Raw genomic sequence first — 19,961 nt, forward strand, 5'->3', positions numbered from 1 at the left:
TTATTGGGATACAGCCATACTCATTTTTTACTGTGTTGCTCTGGCTCTGCGAAAGTGGGAGCTTGTAGTTTTGACAGTGGTCCGTACAACTTAAATATTACCTCTATAGAAAAACTACCAACCCTGCTTAGATTATCAGATGAATATGGGACATGTGAAATTTTAATTGTTCATAATTTTACTTTATTGGTTTATGTGCTTGTATTTTATTTGCCCAAATATAAAATGGTTGTACATAGTTGTGTATACATTTTACTCACACTTATTAAATAGTGGAAAAAAAGATGTGGAGGGGGTTGACACAATCTTGTTATGAGCCCAAGCTGGCCTTCAAGATCTTCCTGTCTCTTCCTCAGCTAAAAGAAGATTTTTAATACACAGTATCCCGTGACAGGTAGTAAACATTACCTTGGTCCAAGTTTGCATTAACACAAAATTTTTTTTAAGGGTTTTTTTTTGAGACAGGATTTCATGTACTTCAGGCTGGCTTCAAGCTTGTTGTACAGCTGAGAATGATCTTGAATAGCCAAGTGCTGGAATTACAGGCTAAGCTGATGTGCCTGTGGTGGTGTTTTGTGCACTTCATGCATGTGGCAGAAACCTTCTACCAACTGAACAATATTCCCAGGCCATAGTGCAGCCTTTGTAACTATCGTTATGTAGAAGTGTGTGTGTCATGTCAGGTTTGGAAAGATAACGTTTCTAGGTATAGATTTACAGTTTTCCTGTTCACAGTTCCTGTTCATAGGCCCAGTTTCCTCTGAGTGTGTGTGTGAAGTGAACACTTCAGTCATTAAGATGGGAATGCCCTGTTCCTCCTCTGCATTAGTGTAAGATTTTAAAGTGATGATAGGCTGTTTTTCCCCAAATGTTAATTTGCTTATTCTGGTTCTTTCTGGATTTGCTTATTCCTGTCCTTAGAAAATTTCTTAATAGCATATGTAAATTCACATTCAAAATATAATTTTATGTCTGTGATAAAGTCTGATGATTTTTGTTGTTGTCTCTTCTCTCATTCCCTTACCTCCCTCCCTCGGTCATTTTGTGATAGACAGATTGGTCCCAAGCCTCAAGCGATCCTCCCATTTCAGCCTCCTGAGTAGCTGGAATATAGGTGCCTACCACCACACCCAGCTTGTCACTTGTATTAATAACAGACTGCATGCTTCTGGTTTAGCATAATCTTGGCTTTGTTTTTTTCAGCCTGGGTCATTGCAGTTTCCCACTGACCCTAATCACAGGACATGGTAACACCAAAAGACACCCTAAGGAATCTCCTGCCTTCCAGATATAACTTTCATTACCTCCACTGTGGAGAAATAGTCCAATTTCCCACTGGTAGTCTGGATCAATCACCCCTCCTAATACTGTTACTCCTTTTTTAGCCTGTTAAGGGCATCAGAAGCCCAGAGTGGCCAGGGGGAGGTCTTAGCTTCCAGTTCAATGGAATGTTTGTTGAGTCTCTTGGCAGAAGCACTCCCTCCTCTGGAACCAAAACTTCTAAGCCAGCAGAGCCTAAAGTCGTGAGTATAGGAAGCAAAAATTTTCTTAGTGGGTCACTAGGAGTGATGGTGGAATCATTCCCACACCCCCCCCCTTGATTCCTGGCTATAGGAGAAACTGTGCCATATATTTAACACCGATTCAAAGCATATACTGCCTTCTGCAGGACCCTGCCCCAGCCCTCCAGGATAGTGCCACCTAATTGGCACTGTAACTGTGTCTTTAAGAGACCATTGCATTACTCTGTCAAGCCAGGTGCTTCAGGATGGCGGGGAACATAAAAAGACCAATGGATTCCATGACCATGGGCCCACTGTCACACTTCTTTGGCTATGAAGTGAATTCCATGGTCAGAAGCAATGCTGTGCGGAATACTGTGATGGTGGATAAGGCATTCTGTAAGTCCCTGGATGGTAGTTTTGGCAGAAGCATGTGCAGGAAAGGCAAATCCATAACCAGAATTAAGTGTCTATTCCTGTAAGGACAAAGCACTGTCCCTTCCAAGATGGAAGTGTTCCAATGTAGTCAACCTGCCACCAGGTTGCCAGAGTGCCGTATTGGGGGCTCAGTGTTGACCTTGGCTGCTGGCAGATCTGGCACTCAGCAGCTGTAGCTAGATCAGTCTTGGTGAGTGGGAGCCCATGCATAACCTCCATCTCTGCCACCATGACCACTTTGTTCATGGGCCCATTGAGCAATGACAAGGGACAGCTGGAGAAAAAGACTGATTGTCCACAGAACAGGTCATCCAATCTACTTGATTATTGAACTCATCCTCTGCTGAAATCACCTTTTGATGGGCATTTACATTAGACACGTGTCTTCACATCCTTTGCCCATTTGGAGAGATCTATCCATATACTTTTCCTCAAATAAATGAGCTGAAGAATAGAGTCTGGAATTGTAAAAAATCTTATAAATTTAGGAAGACAAAGTGTCTGTGGCCTTAAATTCCCCTAACGGATATTATCCACAGATAGAAGCATAGAGTCTGAGTGACCCATGGGAAAATATCGGAAGCTCTAATTTATAAATAAGTTCTAGAAGGAGAGAATTCAAACAGAAAAAAGTATTTGAAGAAATAATGGGTCAACATTTGCTGAAAGCCATAGGTTATGGGTCCAAGAAACTTGGAGAATCCCAAGAAAAGTCAAAAACATTTTTTTGACAAAACTGAATGAAGTAGAAGGATCAGTGGTTGCTGCGAGCGAAAGGAAAAAGAAATGTGTTAGTTGTTTTTTCTCACCACTGTAACTGGATAACCTCACAAAAAGCAGGTAACAGAAGAAAGGTGTTCAAAGGACACAGTTCACAGATCATGTGGCGGGGGGCACGGGGTTAGACCAGCTCCTGGTCCTGGCCGCAGGAGGCTGTTTGCTCACATCCCAAAGATCAGGGAGTGGAAAGGGGAATGCCAGTGCTGCTTTTCCTCTGTATTCAGTCCAGCAGCCCCTGGCCACAGCATGGTGCTGCTCACCTTCAGGGCAGGGCATCGCTTCACTTACCCTCTCCGGGAACACCCTCACAGACATATCCCATGGCTTACCAATGCCCTAGTTAACCATTAAAATTATCACAGAGGAATGAATAGGTGGAATACAGACTTTTTATTATTTACTTTTTTTGCATTTACTTTTGTGTGGGGAGCACACAATAGCAGGCATCCGGAGGTCAAAGGACAACTATTCTTTCCTTCCATTCTATGGGTCCCAGAGATTGAACTCAGGTCATCAGGCTTGGCGGGAAACACCTTTACCCACTGAACCCTACACCAGTCCTACAGGATTTTTAGTGTATTGGATCCATGTCGTTATGCATTTGTCCAGACACATAAAACCTGCCACACTGTGGCCAGAGCTAATGTAAATTATGGGCCTTAGGCGATAATGAAACTCTCAATGTAAGTTTATTGATTATAATGAATCTACCACTTACAGAGAGTGGGTAGATAATGAAAGAGGCTCTGTATAGTTACAGGGGTATCTGGGAAATCTTTATACCTTCTCCTCATTTTTGTGAGTGTCAACCTAAGATTGCTCTAAAATCCAGAGTTTAAAAGTCCCTAAGCACCTCATAGTCAAGCTACTGAAAACGAAAGTGAATAGTAAAAGTATCTTGAAATCAGCAAGAGAAAAATGACAGTAATACAAAACCTCAGAAGCAGCGATGGCCCTGGGAGAGTGGAACCAGATCTTTTAAGAGCTGGGGATGGGCGGCAGGGAGACAGTGCCCAGTAAACAGCATTCTATATCCTGTGAAAGTGCCACTCAGAATACTGGGGCAGAATCACATACTCAAATAAGTGGAATTAAAGAATGTGTTGCCTCCAAGCACACCACCAGAAATGGGTAAAGGCTAAAAGCGTGGTAACAGAAACACCCTCAGGAGTGAATGAATGGAGTCCAGAGAAGGGAAATACAAAAAGAATAGGTTTCAGGCCTCAAGTGAGGTATGTAGAAAGGCATATGGAAATGGGTAGACAGTGGTGAAATCTGGAAAACCATTAAGCAGATATTGAAAGGATTCCGCCATTGAGAAGTGACCAGAGAGTTGGTGTGAAATCATCAATAGTTACTATACAATTCTGGGGAAGAGAATAGTCAACTTTTATCACCCTGGAAAGTAAACTGAATTAAAACGACCAATGAAATGTCAAAAACGCTGTCAAATCAAATAAGGAGGAAGTTCTTAGCCACATCAGCAAGAACAGACGGCAGCACTGATGAGAACAGGAGGTAGAAACTGCTTCGGGAATTTAGGGTAAAAAGAAACATGACCAGTATCCTGGCTAAGAGCTGGCAATGTCCTTGGGCCTCCCAGTACACTTGTCCTTGCCTGGGGCTGGAGATGCTGCACGTATATAAGCCAAAGATGTCTCTGGTTCCACCATGCCCTGAGGCTGGGGATGCCAAGAAAGGGGTCTGGTTTGGTGGGGTTTTTGGTTTGTTTTGTGTTATCTTTTCCATAAAGGAGTACCCTGTTCCTTGAAGCCATACTGAGGATTCCACTGTAACCTCGAGGGACCTGGACACTTGGACTAGGAACTGGCCTGACCAGCTCATTTCTCCCTCCTCTCCATCCACTGAAGCCTTATTAACTCCCGAGCAATGAAGCTCAATGGTATCCCTGGTATCCCAGGGACCCCCCCCTTTCTTACAGGAGCTCTGCCTTCTTTTTCTTAAGCTCCTTCTAATAAAATCCTTCTCCCTTAAACTTGTCCTCTATGGTCTATGCATTTCATTCTTAAAATTCTCAAGAACTCAAAACTCTTGGGGCTGGAGAGATGGCTGAGCGGTTAAAAGCACTGACTGCTCTTGCAGAGGACCTGGGTTCTATTCCCAGCACCCACATGGTGGCTACTACTGGTCCTTGACTCCAGTTCCAGGGGAATCCGACACCTCCTTCTGACCTCCATGGTATTGCATGACACGGGTGCACTCACATGAAGGCAATACACTCATACCCAAGAAGAGGAGGAGGAGGAGGAGGAGGAACTCAAAGCTGTCTGGCTTGTGGTGGCTTTGGTTGATAGGTAAAAAGTAACCGTATGACGAATAGGGTTGATCAGGAGAAAGCACCAGGACACAGATAAAACTCCATTGGAATAGAGTTTATTAGCAAAGGAACACATGGGACAGATTCCTTTCTGGGCAGGGAAAATGTCTGCCTGGGTCGTGAGCTGGGGTCTTTTAAAGGGGAAGGCTTCTGCTTCCTGCAGAAGGTAGGAAGTGGGGAGTGGGAGAGCGGGACTGTTAAAACCTGTTCTCTTTAGCGATCAAAGGGGAAGCCTGCTGTGTTGGCCAAACAGTGGAGAAAAGTCTGATTCTCTTGAGTTCAAAGACCAAGGTGCTTATCAATCCAGTCCCCTTTCCTCAGGAGCTTGAGAAGTCCATGAGACCCTGTTGGTGAGGGGGCAGAGCTGCTTCAGTTTGGAACCCTAATATTGGTGACTGCCAAATTTCTGAGATTCTAGTCGCTCAATCTAAGCACAACAGAGCTGCTCTCAAAGACATCCTGATATTCCCACATCATTGCTGGTGCTTTGGCTGGGACTCTGAAGGAGGGTGAGCACTCCAACCACCACTCTGTTTTTCTTGCTGTAGCTGCCTGTCTCCCATCTTCCTGTGTTCCTCAGTTCCAGGTGGGAAGCTCGCTCTTCTCTATCTCCTATGCCCCCCCCTTTGCTTTTCACTCGGGACCTGGGTGCATTTGAGACTTATGTAGATGGTAGGACTGTAAGAAGTCCTAACTCCTCCTTTTCTTTTTCTGCTGCTTTTGAGGTCAGGAGCCTGAGAGTGTGTGTTCTGTGGGACAGTGGCTGGGGTTTGCATCTGGGTAGAAAAGCATTCTGCACTAACAGGTGAGAGAATGAGAGCTTTGAGATGACTGGCCCTGGGAGGCACAGCAGAGTCTGCCTCAGGGCTGAGTATGGGGCACAGATCCTGCCTGTGTCCTCAAAGGATGTTAGACAAGTGCTGCTGGGGAGACTGTAACCACTGCCTTTGGTGTTGGTGACTGCAGCAGCAGCCCTAGCTAAGGAGCTATTGGCAGCTGACAACTGCTAGGTGAGGGAGAGTCAGTTTTCTTTGGAGGTGTGGAAACTGGTATGTTGCCCAGGCTCCAGTGGATGGCCCCACACCCACGTGCCTATGGGAAGCACTAATTGGATTCAGGGGGTTAGAAAAAAATATTGGGAGGGGGACTTTTCAGGGAGTTGAAGGGGGCGTTTGAAGTGAGTAGGGATTGGATATGGTCAAAATAAATGCATTGTATACATGTATAAAATCTTCAGAAAATAAAAATTATTCTTAAATGTCTATGGAAAGGTGGTAGAATGGAAGATTTAAAATGTGAGGGTTCCTGAATTATGGGGCTTTCTGTAGTCTGAAGAGAACATGGCAGTAATCTCAGTCTTGAGGACAGCTAGGAGCGAGAAGAGCCTTGAGAACAGAAGATTTCTGCAGTTGTGATGCTTTGAATCTGCAAGGTCCCCACAGGCTCATGTTGTGTCTGTCTGTTCCCCAGCTGATGGTCCTATTTTGAGAGGCTGTGGAATTCTTTGAAGGTGGAGCGTACTTGGTGGAAATAGATACGACTTTAAGGATAAATCCTAGAAAGTTACACCTGGTCTCTGGTTCCAGGCACATTCTTTGGTTCCTCTTCTAATGTGTGAAGAGCTTTGATCATAGGCCACCATGAACTAAACTGCACTGCAGTCCCTTTCCCATCGTAATAGACTGAAACCCTCTTAAACTGAACCAAGATCCATCTTTCCTCCCCTTAAGTTGTTTCTGTCAGGTACCATAGCAACATAAAAGAATCCAGTACACAGAATGTCAGAATGTGGTTCCTCCAATCGTAGGTTGAAATCCTCAGCTCCAATGTGATTTTGTTTTCTGGGAGACCTTTGGCAGTAAGTAGGCCATGAGGCTGGGGCTCTCACAGATGGGTTTAGTGACCTCTTAGGGGGCCTGGATTGCTTCTTCCCTTTCTACTGTCAACACAAAAGCACAACTCCCAACTCGAGCTAAATATGAGTGACCGTGGTCTGGGAATACAGATTTAGGTCACCCCAAATCCGTGCTCCAATGTGGAAGCAGTTTTGTGAAGCTTTATAGTAACAGAACAAAGAAGAGTCATAAATCAGGACAATTTTAAAATACATTGATGGAAACATTAAGTAGGTTGTTACATCTCACCTATAGGCTTTAGCTGCTATCTGATGAGACTCTGTCTTTTAGTTAAGTTTTTATCTGTTGGTCACAGAATGTTAGCTCAGAGATGGGCAAGGAATGGCCCTTTAGAGTTGGGATGTTGCCAGGTATGGGAAATAAAAGCACTGATTTGAGGATAAAAAAAAGTTGAGTTTTCAAATTGGCAAGTTTTTCTAATGATACCGAAGATCAGAATAAAAAATTGTGGGGTAGGTAAAATGGCTCAGTGGGTAAAGGGTCTGAGCTCAATCCCCAGGACCTGTATGGAAAGAGAGACCTGACTTCTGCAAGTTGTCCTGTGACCTCCACAGGAGCACCACTGTGGCATGCATGCACACCCCCCATGGGGGTGTTTGAATGTTAAATAAAGACAAATCTGAGGTCTGACCTTGATGAGGGATAGCTAAAATTAAGTAGAGGTGGTCTCTCCTAAGGACATTAAGGAAAGAAGGTTAGGATGTCTGATGGAATTGTCCTGAAAGGGGTTAGTAGTGACAATCGTCAGTGAATTGTTACTAGAAGTTAGCAAATGTGAGAGACAGAGGCAGAGAGAGGAAGGAGGAGGAAGAGGAAGACAGGGAAAGGAAGAGGGTGAGAAAGGAGAGAGAAGAGGAGGACAAGAAGAGGAAGAAAAGGCTTTCTATGAGGCAAAGTGTGTGGTATGCAGTGGGGAACAGGATGAGCTCCTGGCCTGGGTCATGTCTTCCACTGGATAAGACAGTTGTGAAGGGGCATTTCTTTAGACAGACGCAGATTCTGGTTGTGCCCTGCAGAGTGTGAGTGGGCGTGGGAGGGGTGAGGAATGTACATAGAGGATTGGAATTTGCAGACTGGTCCTGAGTCAGATCCTGTGAGGGTCTGGGTATGGAATCCCACAATTCAGAAATAGGGGAGGTTAGGTCTGAAACAGCAGTAGGGAGCTCAGCAACGGGTAAGGATAACTGGAAATTTTCTAATTTATGATAACAAAATGTAGGATGCTCAGTTTATATTGAATTTCAGATAAACCACAATTTTCAGTAGGTTCCATGTAATATTTAAGACATGTTTATACCAAAGGTCTACATGTATATTTGAAATTCAAATTTAAATGGTGTCCTATGTGTTTACTTGCTGAGCTTGACAGCTCCACCCCTTCCTCTTGCCTTTCATGAGAAATACAAAGACCATGTAAGCAGGTGTGAGGATCTGTTGTATAAACGACTTTTAAGCTGTGTCCACTGTGCCTGCACTACCAGGGAGTAAGAATTCGCATTTCTGTGCCAGCTGTAGGGAGAGTTGGCAATTGGTTCAAATGCGGATTTCTGTTTGGTGATGAATTATGTAGCACATTCCCAAGGTGTGCTCACATGGGTCTTCACACACATAGACAGGCACTTACTTGGTCCTCTCTCTCAGGCATCCTCAGCTCATGCAGGTGAGACTTTCAGTTTGCCCCTCCCCCTTTGGAGTTGGAAAGGCTCCCAACTTTCCATGCATTCATTCAGCAAATACGTGTTGGCTATCTACCACTTGCCTTTACAATTCTACATGGTGGGATGAAGACTTGTGAAGACAAAAAGTCAGACCCCACCTTTGTGGGACTGAATTCTAATGAGGGAAAGGGCTTCCATCCACTGTGACCTTCGACTCGCCTATTGAGCTTGGTGTGTAGCTTAGTCTCTTTGCTTTGATCTTGCCATCTCTCGTCTCGGTTATCTGAGGCTTCATGTATTCCCCCAAAACCTTTCAGGGTGGCCTATTCCACTAAGACTCTCAAATGGATCTCCCGGTTTCCCCCTGCTTTGGAGACAGCCTCTGCTTTACCACATCTGGCCTCACTTGGCAGCCAGGATCTAGGTAGTATATTGAATATAGTGATTAAGATAAAAGTAAAATTTTGAACCCTTAAAAATTTTTAAATATATTATTATTTTTGTTTTATATGTATGAGCCTATTGCCTGCATGTAGGTAGGTGCACCTGTGTCAGGCAACGCCTGCAGAGGTTAGAGGAGGGCGTTGGATCCCCTGGAACTGGAGTTACAGATGGTTGTTAACCGCCACGTGGGTGCTGGGATTCAAACCTGGGTCTTTTGCAAGAACAGCCAGTGCTCTTAACCGTTGAGCCATCTTTCAGCCCTAAAACCTTAAAATTTTTACTGCTGAGACTCCAACACAGAACAATGTCACAAGTGCTACAGAGCAGACTAACTATAGGAAGAAGATGTCCTACTTCTTAGAAGTGAACTTAGAAGACATTATAATGGTATTGAATACAGCACATAGTATTTGTTTTGGCATCTTGATTTAAAAAGTTGTACTGGGAGCTAGAGAGATGGGTCAGCAGTTAAGAGCTCTGGCTGGTCTTGCATAGGACCCAGGTTCAACTCCCAGCACTCACATGGTGGTTAACAAACATCAGTAACTCCTGTTACAGGGGATCCAACGCCCTCTTCTGACCTCTGAGGGCACTGCAGGACATGGGTGCACTTACATGCGGGCAATACACTCTAACACATAAAATAATAAAACATTTTTTTAGAAGTTGTACTGCACTTGACTTTAAGCAGCTTGTTTGTAGTGAAAATTATATAAAGATTTATTAATTAACTATTGATGACTGCAAGACATCTGATCACTTGTCAGTAGACGAAGTAGGTAAGCAGTTTACAGATGAAGAGTATAACATATAATGAGTGTCAGGGTTGTTCAGAAACAATCTCTACTAAAACGGAAACTTGACGTTTTTGTTACCACCTACTTAAGAGTTGATAGACTTTTCAGCACTGAGTATGTTTTCTGTTGTACAGAAACTCAGCACAGCCCAGTTTCCTAATATCAATTATAAATTATCCAGAATATAAGGAAATTATGCTTATATATTAATTTAGCATGCATTTCAAAGATGATGTAACAATGTATAAAATATTCTTTCTTAAGCCTTTAGTGTGGGCCAACTCTGGGGGTTGTTGTTTTGATTTTGATTTTTTGAGACAACGTCTCACTGTGGAGCCCTGGTTGGCCTGGAACTTGCTATGTAGACCATGCTAGCATGGAACGCACAGAGATTCGCCTGCCTCTGCCTCCTAAGTGCTGGGATTAAAGGTGTATACCACCATGTCTGGCCCTGTTTTGGTTTGTTTTTAATGTGTTTGAGTGTTTTGTCTGCATGCATGTAGGTGCACCTATATCAGGCAGTGCCTGCAGAGGCCAGAAGAGGGTGTCAGATCCCCTGGAACTGGAGTTACCACCATGTGGGTGCTGGGAACCGAGCCTAGGTCCTCTCAAGAGCTGCCAGTGCTCTTAACTGCTGAGCCATCTCTCCAACCTCCGGTTTTTGTTTTTTAAAATACAGAGGTTTGCCATGCATCACAGGCTAGCCTAGAATTTGCAGTGTTGCTCAATGTGGCCTGAAACTTGTGCTCTTCCTGCCTCTGCCTCCTTAGCACCTGGATTGCAGGTGTGCAGCATCATGCCCAGCCAGACCAATTCTTAAAAGTCGACAGCAGCACAAACAACTGAGCAATGAAAAGACTGGCAGCTCAACTATATATGTAATCAACATATCTGAGTATATATTTCTAAACAGTAAATAAAGGTGCCAGCGGTTGAATAGTCACTATGTAGAACAAATCAGAACCACAACGAATAGCATTTGGCACCTACTGGGATGGTGCTCATCAAAGTAGTGGGCAAGTGTTAGCTAGTATTTGCAAGGTTGTGGAGAAGGTAGGGTGCTCATACATTGCTGCTGGGGTATGAAATGATGCAGCTGTTTTGGAGCACAGTTTGGTAGTTCACCAAAGAGTTTTAAATATACAGTTATGAAGTGCTATATATATTCTTCAGAGAAATAAGAATGTATGTCTGTACAAAAATGTGATTTCAGAGACACATAAGTGTGATCTGTCCATTCGGTAGAACATCAGTCATAAAAAGGAATGATGAACTAATTCATGATGCGGTGAGGATGCATCTCGCAAGTGTTATGCTATGTGAAAGAAACCAGGTGTAAATGGACACATATTTATGAAGCCATTATGGAATGTTCAGAGGAGGGGAATCTGGCTGGGTGTGGTGGAAGCTAAGGCAGGAGGTTAAAGGAGGAGGAGAGGAAGGAGGGGGAGGAGGGGGAGGAGAAAGAGAGGGGGAGGGGAAGAGGAGGGGGAGGATGAGGAGCACCAAAAAGACAGATGACTGGTGCTCACCTTGGCTTGGGGAAAGAGGGAACTAGGAGATGGTCACTAATGGGCACAGTTCTTTGTGGGGTGATAAAAATACTCTGAAATTAAATAGTGGATTTTGTGGATAGACTGACACTGAAATACAAGTCCCGTGCTGTAAATTAAAATTAAAACGAAATGTTTATAATTTGTGAATTATGCCTTATTTTAAATGCAAAAATGAAATAAGTATATATGAATAAAACATTCCAATGTTGTTTTCCCATCCTGGAGTGTAGGGATTTCATCTGAATCTCTGGTATAGGATCAGTACATAGCAAGCAGTAGGCACGCCTTTGTATTTTTCTATTTTGTTTTTTCAAAAAGCAATTCAGCACATGAATGGCTGAGCAAGCTAAGTGCAAATAATCAAAGTAAAGTTCCTTTGTTTCATTTCCTGGGGTAATGAAACTGGGAAAGTTGGAGCCAGTTGCGATGTGCTGCCTGCCCTTCCTGAAAGTGATCCTTCTTCCCTTCCTGTAGGGCTTTTGCCATCAGCCACATGCCTGACACAATCCATGTGTGCAGGTGATGGGAAGGGCAGCCCAACCAGCAAGGACTTTGTTCCTGTACCTTGCTGATGATCATGCTAGGGTTCCACATGGGGTACTGTGATGACATGGGTCAAATAAGTATTGTGGATTTTGTAGTGCTGTAATGATAGAAACCACCTACTTCTTCCCAACTAGGTATAAGTGGGAGGGGAAAACAAAGATCTGAATCTCTGGTATAGGATCAGTACATAGCAAGCAGTAGGCACGCCTTTGTATTTTTCTATTTTGTTTTTTTCAAAAAGCAATTCAGCACATGAATGGCTGAGCAAGCTAAGTGCAAATAATCAAAGTAAAGTTCCTTTGTTTCATTTCCTGGGGTAATGAAACTGGGAAAGTTGGAGCCAGTTGCGATGTGCTGCCTGCCCTTCCTGAAAGTGATCCTTCTTCCCTTCCTGTAGGGCTTTTGCCATCAGCCACATGCCTGACACAATCCATGTGTGCAGGTGATGGGAAGGGCAGCCCAACCAGCAAGGACTTTGTTCCTGTACCTTGCTGATGATCATGCTAGGGTTCCACATGGGGTACTGTGATGACATGGGTCAAATAAGTATTGTGGATTTTGTAGTGCTGTAATGATAGAAACCACCTACTTCTTCCCAACTAGGTATAAGTGGGAGGGGAAAACAAAGATATAAATTCCAGTGAGGAAGAAGTGGGGGAGATTAGACCAAGTCCACTTGGAAAAGCGTCCTGCTCCAATTTAAAACGCCTTTAATCCCAGCGCTCAGGAGGCAGAAGCAGGCGGATCTCTGTGCGTTCAAGGCCAGTCTGGTCTATGTAGTGAGTTCCAAGACAGGTGGGGCTACAGGGAAACCCTGTCTCAAAAAAAAAAAAAAGGTACCTGTTTCTAAGTTCCTTCGCTGCTCTTCAGTAGAGTCATCTGACCCTGCCCAAGGGTTGAGTCATCTTTAACGTATTTCCTGAGAGTGTTTCTCCTTATCAAGAATGAATGAACAATACTAAAATATCTAATCATCGCCATCCAGTCATTTGCTGGGTTCATCCAGGCCCCGTATTTTCCATGGCTTTTCCAGTATTTGACCAAGAATGGATTGTTGAGCCTACTAAATCTGCATTCATACCCCGATAGCATCCTTTAGGAGGCTCGAACTTTTTTGGCTTATTTAATTTCCCCAAACATCAGTTTTTCTATTTTTAAGATGTGGATCATTATGTCAATATTTTATAGTTGCCAGAATTAATTTAGCTGGATGGATGTCCTCTAGGAGAGTTAACTATGACTGCAAAACTATTTTTAAACCAGGAAACTAGTTCTAATGATTAACATGTTTTATTTTGAAGACTTTTCTTGTGTAGAGTGGGTTTGAATTCATTTTTAAGAGTAAGATTTGAGCCTGTATGTTTTTATTAATTCACCTTAGAATTCTAGCATTGCTTAACTTTTCACTATGAAACTAAATTTCACTGACATCACACATTAGTTAATCGAATTAGTAAAAACGAAATCTTCAAGCTGAGTAAAAATAACTGCTTCTGTCCCTTTTAGACTAATCAATAATTCCCATAATGAGCAGATATTTAAGGACTACATTTTTAGCTAGAATGGATCATTCTGCGTTATCATTGAACTCACTTAAGAGTTTAAAAGCTAGATGGGAAAGTCTAACCTCCAGTGTTTCCAAGGGAAGAAACAGAGGTTTCTGGAGGTCTAGGGACTGTTGAAAAGCAGACTGCTGCACAGTGATCCATAGCCCACCAGACCACGCTGCCCTTTGCCCTCATCGAAGGCTTGTTCCAAAGCACGAAATAACCTGTGTTAAAAAGGTCAATGGTGAGATGGCTCACTTGTTCTAAATGTTTTATGTCCTCCCTTTGCTGAGCTCTTTGCCTCTTCAAGGTGTACATCACTCTCTGCTACACCTTCTAACCCAACCACCTGATAACCCCAGGCTGTTTTCTGGCCTCAGGATCAAACGGTGTCTTAGAGCTGCCTGTGGTAATTATAGTCTCCCACACAGCATTCCCATAGTCTTATGAACAATCACCAGCTGGTTATTTCTGGGTAAAAGTATTCAGCCCCATGTCCTCTGGCTCTCATGGAGAACTGTTTGATGAAGATTTTTGTCCTACCTGCTGGGTAGCAATGTTGCCCAGATACCTGTTTTATGTTCCCTTCAATGGCTCTTAGTTTCTAATTCTTTATTCTGTTCTGTGTCAGAATAACTCAAAGAGAAAAGAATATTCCATTATCATCTTTCTTGAAAAATAGTCCAAAGCCATTTTGAAGACCTTATGTTTCAGGTAATAGGTGTATCTTTTTGTTCTTGCTTTGGTCCCTCTGGTAAAACTTTCTACCCCAAGATCAAGAGTCTAGTGGCCCAACTGAACAAATGAGATGCCCCTTGAGGCTAGTGTACCTGAGTGGTCTGGGTGCTGCATGGCCATCTATCATCTGCAGATTCAGGCTGGTGGGAGGCAGCAGGAAGGGCAGGCTTCTCTGAGGCTGAGTTTCTGGCCTAATTGAAAATGTTCACATTGGCTGGATATTTATACTTCATTGCAAATGTTTTCCAACTAATGGTTTGTTTATTTTTTTGTGTGTGTATACGTGTAGCTCAGTTTTGTTTGTATCTAATTATGCTTTTTAATATCAAGCAATAAAAGTTGCAGTAACAACAGAAGCTCTAGAGGAATTGAGGGTCACCTCAGTGTCTTTCTGAAAACCGCAATGTGGTATTACAGTACAGGGATTAAGATGGAATGTCTGCTTTCAGGGTGACTTTATTCTTAAGATTTCTATCACCTGCTCTGTTGACCCTTCAGAAGCTTGGTGGGCCCTCAAGGCTGCTTGGCCACACCTTCCTTCCTTTGGGAGACAATTCCATTTTGCATGAATTTCATTGCATTGTTTTATGACTATTTCCCTGCTGAACTTGATGGTGTGCCTTTTGAAAAGTTCAAATTCAAAAAGATTTCTAGAAGACAGCAGCTGTGGTTTGGGTTTACAGGTTTACTCGCATAACTTTCTGTGTTGAGCATCTTCTGGGAGCTCAGGGACACAGCTGATCTGCATGGTTGAGGAGGTCTTCTGGGTCTGACCCATCTGCCTCACACTGTCAACACCCATAGTCACTGAGCTTGTAAGTGGCTTTAAATGGATTCTTCGTGATGTGACCACCTGGTGTCACCCCCTAGAAGAGGATGAAGTCATTTACTCATGAAATTTTAATTGATCCCATTTACTATGAAAGAAGCTGGGAATTCAAGACTAATGCACATGGTTACCCTCAAGGACATCAAGGTCTTGTCAAGAGTCACACTGCATCATATAAGAAGCAGTGCTAGGGTAAGGAGTAGCTTGCTGTGAATGAAGAGAAAAAGAGCTGGTGAGAAAAGGCCTTCTGGAACTTCTTCCCCTTTATTCATCCGATAGGCACTTAGAGAGGCTTCCTGAACTGCTGCGCACAGGAACACAGGGGGCTAGGCGGATAGGAAGTATAGTACATAAGGGTCAAAGGAAAGACAGATGTGGGAAGTTTGCAGACCACACAGCTTAAGGGCAATTTCAGATTGGGCAGTCAAGAAAGATCACGCTGATACATCATTTTTAGATCTGACATGAAGCAGGGGCCTACTGTGCAAAGATCTGGGAAAATGATTCCAGACGGAGTATGTAACTCAGGCAAAGGTATTAAAGAGGGCACTTGTGGGGCAGGTGGGCTGGACCTGGAGCTCATAGATGAGGTGAGGACTTAGAGTAAACGCGAAGTGTAAAGAGAAGTCATCCACAGGTGTGATAGGACTGAAAGGTCAGCTGCTGTGTGGGTGTGAAAATAAGGGCAGTAGGATGTGTTGGGGATGCAGTGGCTGGTTTCAGAAATTGATAAGAGTGGAGGAGCAAAGGGATGTTTGTGAAAGAGGCAAGAGTTCGCAAGTGCACATACTTGTACATATGAGAGCATCATAATCATCTGTGAACACGGGCTGACCTGAGAGAGTGAGAGATGGGCTTTGGGTATCTTCATCCGCATGCTGTATTAATAAACATCTTCAAGTTTCCCTAAATTTCTACTTTTAATGTTTATATATTGTAGAGTCATGTGCAATTTAAAATGTTTTTTGTTTGTGTATGTGGTATATCACACGTGTGTGCAAGTATGCATCATGCTTGCAAGGAGGCCAGAGAAGGGCTTTGAATGTCCTCCTCATTCTTCATCTTATTTCTTTGAGGCAGGGTCTTTCTTTCAACCCAGAGCTCCTGCTTTTGACTAGGTTGGCAGTTAGCAAGCCCCAGGGATCCTAGTCAGGTTGTGAGCACACTGCGATGGGCTAACAATGAAGGGCATGGGTCTGCTATGCCTAGAGTTTTTTTTTTTTTTAAGAGAGTAGGCCACTCTATCTTGTTTTATTTAGAAGTTCTCCTTCCTTATGATAAATGACAAGTTTCTAAAAATGTAGGTTATGCTACAAATCAGGGTAGATTACATACTTCCATTTTTTAATTCTTCTAGTATAGATGTGGAAGTTTTTTTGTTTGCATTTGGTTTTTTGAGACAGGGTCTCCCTGTGGCCCCAGTAGGCTTAGAATTTGTTATGTAGACCAAGCTGGCCTTGGTCTCAAAGAGATCCACCTGCTTCTACCTCCCCGGTCCTGGAATTAACAGCATGCGTCACCACACCCAGCCATGTTGAAGTTTTAAAATACACAGGTGTTTCTGTTATTGTATAGTGTGAATGTGGCTTTATCCCCTTGAGACAGGATCTCCCACTGGACCTGGAGTTTGCCATTTTTCAGCCAGACTGACTGACCAGTAAGTCCCAATGACCCCAGTGATCTACAGACACGTGTGACCTTTATGTGGGTGCTGGAGACCTGAATTCAGGTCCTCAGGCTTGCATAGCAAGCACTCTTACTCACTAAGCCATCTTCCTAACCCATCTGGTACATTTTTGAGCAGCAACAACTAAAACTGAGTTCATGCTCTACCCAAAGGTGGAGGCGAGTGCAGGAATTTTGGAGTGAATAACATTTCTCTTGACTAAAAAGAAATGAATGTCACAAACTGTGAGACAGGGAATTGAAATTGAATAAGGCTGCTCTCAGATGTGTTTGTTCTGAGAATCGTGTTTCTGTCCAAAGTATTAGACACACGACCCGTGCCTTAGCATGACTTTGATCATAAGAGAAATGAATCTGACACTAGGGGACTTCTTCCCATCAAGAATTGTTCTTTATTGTGGATGAACAGATAGAATACAAACAATTATTATAGCAACATAATAAAAGTTCTAAAGAGATCTGTGGAAATCAATATAGCATGACACATCCTGTGCATTTCATTTTCAGGACTACAGGAGAGCTGAAGGTAAGTTACAATGCAGTGGAAATGGCAGGGAATACACAGCCCAAAGAACAAGGTACAACCTGCAAGTTATGTGCAGTTTCGGAAAAATTTAGCATTAGCCCTGATTCCATTTCCTACTCCTTAAACACGGCTTGCATCCAGCAGCTCAGCTGGCTCTATTTTTCACGGTTTTTATTGTTCGCACTGATCTCCATCAATATTTTAAAATTGCAAATTTGTGGAAACACAAAGAGGAGAGTAACAAATCTATAGGATCTGAATGCACATGAGCGGCTTCCAGGTCACGGGAAGGGAAATAGGGAAGCATGGAGAAATGCCACCAGTGGGCAAAGACAGCCCAGTGAAGGCTTCCAGAGACAGGGCAGACCCCTAGCAGCAGCACTGCTTCTTACAGCCACACTTCTGCTGACAGCAGCCCTTCCCACAGCCACAGCCACAGGAGCCACAGCCACAGGAACGGCAGCAGCTGCGGCGGTAGCAGCAGACCACAGGGCAGCAGCATCCACAGCAGCCACCGCAGCAGCCACAGCAGCCGGTCCTGTAGCATCTGCAGGTGGTGCAGCTGTTGCAGCCGCCACAGCCACCGCAGCCGCCACAGCCACCACAGCCGCCACAGCCACAATAAAAATAATAGTCACCGCAGCCACCACAGCCACCACAGCCACCACAGCCACCGCAGCCACAACAACCCATGGTGTCAGTAGAGAGGACTCAGGCGAAGTGAGGAGAGAGACTCGGGAGAGGAGAGGAGGTGTGATCTTTGCCTCTGCCAGGGGCCCTTAAATACTGCAGTTGTGCCTTACATGGCACATGGTTTACCATTACTTCCTTGTTGTTTTGGCCCCTTCCTGTGGTGCACTTACTTCCTGTTGGGTATTTCCTCACAAGGGTTCACAGCTCCATTTGTATTTCAAGTCTTTTTCAATGATGGAATGTGAACTGACTGAAATATTTAATAAGACATTGCATTGTTCTATCTACTTGAAGAGTGCAATTCTTTTTTAAAAAATAGTTCTTTTGATTTAAGAATTTCATACAATATTTTTGATCATATTCAAACCCCTAGTTGATGACCACAGCTAAAGAGACCATTGTTCACATCCTTTGACAGTCAGATCTGGCATCCTAGGGTGCCATACCCTAGTTTTATCTTTATATGTAAAATGTGATTTGAGTATAGAGAGTCTCTATTCAAATGGAATTTAAAGCAAATCAGTGTAGAAAATACTGCACATTATATGTTTATTTGGAAGATTCACATTGCTATACTGGAGATAATAAATCTTGGAGAGGAAAGAAAGCCCTGAAAATCAATGTTTAGCAGTAAAGACACTCTACATACCAAATTGAAAATAAAAGCCATCTGAGGATGGGGAGGTGGCTCAGTGTGGACCAGAGTTTGGTCCCCAACACCCATGTCAGTGCTCAGTAGATGCAGAGAGCAGTTGAGGAAGACACTGGATGTCAACCTCTGGTCTCCACATGCACCTGCACACACATGTGCATCCCTAAACATGCAAACATACACACCACATAAACATGCAAAAAAAAGTAATTCAAAATAGAAACAAAATTATAGCAGCATAGAAATAAAAATGTGGAGAAAATTGTTAAATTGTATTGAGAGACATTAAAGAAATTAATGATGAAATATACGAATTTCACAGATGGGAAATCTCAATATCATTTAAAATATATGTATCTTTCCCAAAGTCATTAATGAGGTCATTATAATTCTATCAAGAACAATAAGAATTATTTATTTTCTTTTAAAAATATTTTATTATTTTTATTTTATGTGTATGAGTATATTATCTGCATGTACATAAATGCACTCATGATATGCAGAGTCCTAAAAGGCCAGAAGAGGGCATTGGATCCCCTGGAACTGGACTTATGGACAGTTGTTAGCTAACAGTGGGTGCTGAGAACTGGAAGAACAGCAAATGTTTTAACCACTGAGCCATCTTCCTAGCCCCTTATTTTCTTTAAAAACTCAACAGCCATTCCTAAAATGCCAATGCCAGCCAGCATTTCCCCTACATCTCCTTCCAATGGTTCCATAGTTGCAACTCTTATATTTATGACTTTAATACCTTTGAGTAAATGTTTGTAACTGGTGAGAGCTAGAGTTCTAGGTTCATTCTCTTGCATGTGAATAGCAAGTATCTCTAAAAGATATCACCACAATTTCTACTACGTATAATCACGTCATTCAGAGCTAATTGTCCCCTTCAGCATTCGTACTTCCCAATGTAACCGCAAGCTCCCATCACCATGTTCATTTCTTTCATCTAGAGTGGACATTTTTCTCTCTTTCGGACAAAGCCCACCGCAATGTGGTTGTTAAGAAGAGGGACAACGGGGGTTGGAGAGATGGCTCAGTGGTTAAGAGCACTAACTACTCTTGCAGAGGACCTGGATTTGATTCCCAGCATCCATGTAGCAGCTAACAACTGCCCATAACTCTAGTTCCAGGGCATCCTGGTCAGAAGATCCACCCTCTTCTGACCTCCACAGGTATTGCATGACATGGGTACACTTACATACATGCAGGAAACATACACACACACACACACACAAATAGAAAGAAAGAAAGAAAGAAAGAAAGAAAGAAAGAAAGAAAGAAAGAAAGAGAAAGAAGAAAGAAAAGAATTTTT

Source organism: Nannospalax galili, unplaced genomic scaffold (genome assembly GCF_000622305.1).
Source record: "Nannospalax galili isolate Female #2095 unplaced genomic scaffold, S.galili_v1.0 scaffold127, whole genome shotgun sequence".
NCBI classification, from domain to species: Eukaryota; Metazoa; Chordata; class Mammalia; order Rodentia; family Spalacidae; genus Nannospalax; species Nannospalax galili.